This window comes from Musa acuminata, unplaced genomic scaffold (genome assembly GCF_036884655.1).
Source record: "Musa acuminata AAA Group cultivar baxijiao unplaced genomic scaffold, Cavendish_Baxijiao_AAA HiC_scaffold_517, whole genome shotgun sequence".
NCBI classification, from domain to species: Eukaryota; Viridiplantae; Streptophyta; class Magnoliopsida; order Zingiberales; family Musaceae; genus Musa; species Musa acuminata.
This window is the reverse complement of record NW_027020762.1, coordinates 32501-35000: the sequence shown is the minus strand read 5'-3', so window position 1 is coordinate 35000 and position 2500 is coordinate 32501.

Sequence of the window (2500 nt, the reverse complement as noted above, 5' to 3'; positions counted from 1 at the left end):
AGAACAGGCCAAAAACTGGCCAAAACAGCCCAAAAACGGGCCAAAACTGGCCATTTTTTGCTGCGCGAGCGAGCGGAGAGCGGCGAACAGCGAGCGAAGCGCGAGGCAGCACCGTCCCTGCTATACGAAAGCCCCATCCAGCCCTGTGCCACCCGGGGGGTTCCAGGGTGCTGAGATGGCTGACATTTTGCTCCGCTCACGACGGTCACCGCGCCACACAAGAACAGCCCAAAAACAGGCCAAAACAGCCCAAAAACGGGCCAAAACTGGCCATTTTTGGCTGCGCGAGCGAGCGGCGAGCGGCGAACAGCGAGCGAAGCGAGAGGCAGCACCGTCCCTGCTATACGAAAGCCCCATCCAGCCCTGTGCCACCCGGGGGGTTCCAGGGTGCTGAGATGGCTGACGTTTTGCTCCGCTCACGACGGTCACCGCACCACGCAAGAACAGGCCAAAAACTGGCCAAAACAGCCCAAAAACGGGCCAAAACTGGCCATTTTTGGCTGCGCGAGCGAGCGGCGAGCGGCGAACAGCGAGCGAAGCGAGAGGCAGCACCGTCCCTGCTATACGAAAGCCCCATCCAGCCCTGTGCCACCCGGGGGGTTCCAGGGTGCTGAGATGGCTGACGTTTTGCTCCGCTCTCGACGGTCACCGCGCAATGCAAGAACAGGCCAAAAACTGGCCAAAACGGCCCAAAAACGGGCCAAAACTGGCCATTTTTGGCTGCGCGAGCGGCGAGCGGCGGACAGCGAGCGAAGCGAGAGGCAGCACCGTCCCTGCTATACGAAAGCCCCATCCAGCCCTGTGCCACCCGGGGGGTTCCAGGGTGCTGAGATGGCTGACGTTTTGCTCCGCTCTCGACGGTCACCGCGCAATGCAAGAACAGGCCAAAAACTGGCCAAAACGGCCCAAAAACGGGCCAAAACTGGCCATTTTTGGCTGCGCGAGCGAGCGGCGAGCGGCGGACAGCGAGCGAAGCGAGAGGCAGCACCGTCCCTGCTATACGAAAGCCCCATCCAGCCCTGTGCCACCCGGGGGGTTCCAGGGTGCTGAGATGGCTGACGTTTTGCTCCGCTCTCGACGGTCACCGCGCAATGCAAGAACAGGCCAAAAACTGGCCAAAACGGCCCAAAAACGGGCCAAAACTGGCCATTTTTGGCTGCACGAGCGAGCGGCGAGCGGCGGACAGCGAGCGAAGCGAGAGGCAGCACCGTCCCTGCTATACGAAAGCCCCATCCAGCCCTGTGCCACCCGGGGGGTTCCAGGGTGCTGAGATGGCTGACGTTTTGCTCCGCTCTCGACGGTCACCGCGCAATGCAAGAACAGGCCAAAAACTGGCCAAAACGGCCCAAAAACGGGCCAAAACTGGCCATTTTTGGCTGCACGAGCGAGCGGCGAGCGGCGGACAGCGAGCGAAGCGAGAGGCAGCACCGTCCCTGCTATACGAAAGCCCCATCCAGCCCTGTGCCACCCGGGGGGTTCCAGGGTGCTGAGATGGCTGACGTTTTGCTCCGCTCTCGACGGTCACCGCGCAATGCAAGAACAGGCCAAAAACTGGCCAAAACGGCCCAAAAACGGGCCAAAACTGGCCATTTTTGGCTGCACGAGCGAGCGGCGAGCGGCGGACAGCGAGCGAAGCGAGAGGCAGCACCGTCCCTGCTATACGAAAGCCCCATCCAGCCCTGTGCCACCCGGGGGGTTCCAGGGTGCTGAGATGGCTGACGTTTTGCTCCGCTCTCGACGGTCACCGCGCAATGCAAGAACAGGCCAAAAACTGGCCAAAACGGCCCAAAAACGGGCCAAAACTGGCCATTTTTGGCTGCACGAGCGAGCGGCGAGCGGCGGACAGCGAGCGAAGCGAGAGGCAGCACCGTCCCTGCTATACGAAAGCCCCATCCAGCCCTGTGCCACCCGGGGGGTTCCAGGGTGCTGAGATGGCTGACGTTTTGCTCCGCTCTCGACGGTCACCGCGCAATGCAAGAACAGGCCAAAAACTGGCCAAAACGGCCCAAAAACGGGCCAAAACTGGCCATTTTTGGCTGCGCGAGCGAGCGGCGAGCGGCGGACAGCGAGCGAAGCGAGAGGCAGCACCGTCCCTGCTATATACGAAAGCCCCATCCAGCCCTGTGCCACCCGGGGGGTTCCAGGGTGCTGAGATGGCTGACGTTTTGCTCCGCTCACGACGGTCACCGCACCACGCAAGAACGGACCATAAACAGGCCAAAACAGCCCAAAAACGGGCCAAAACTGGTCATTTTTGGCTGCGCGAGCGAGCGGCGAGCGGCGAACAGCGAGCGAAGCGTGAGGCAGCACCGTCCCTGCTATACGAAAGCCCCATCCAGCCCTGTGCCACCCGGGGGGTTCCAGGGTGCTGAGATGGCTGACGTTTTGCTCCGCTCACGACGGTCACCGCGCCATGCAAGAACGGACCAAAAACAGGCCAAAACAGCCCAAAAACGGGCCAAAACTGGCCATTTTTGGCTGAGCGAGCGAGCGGTGAGCG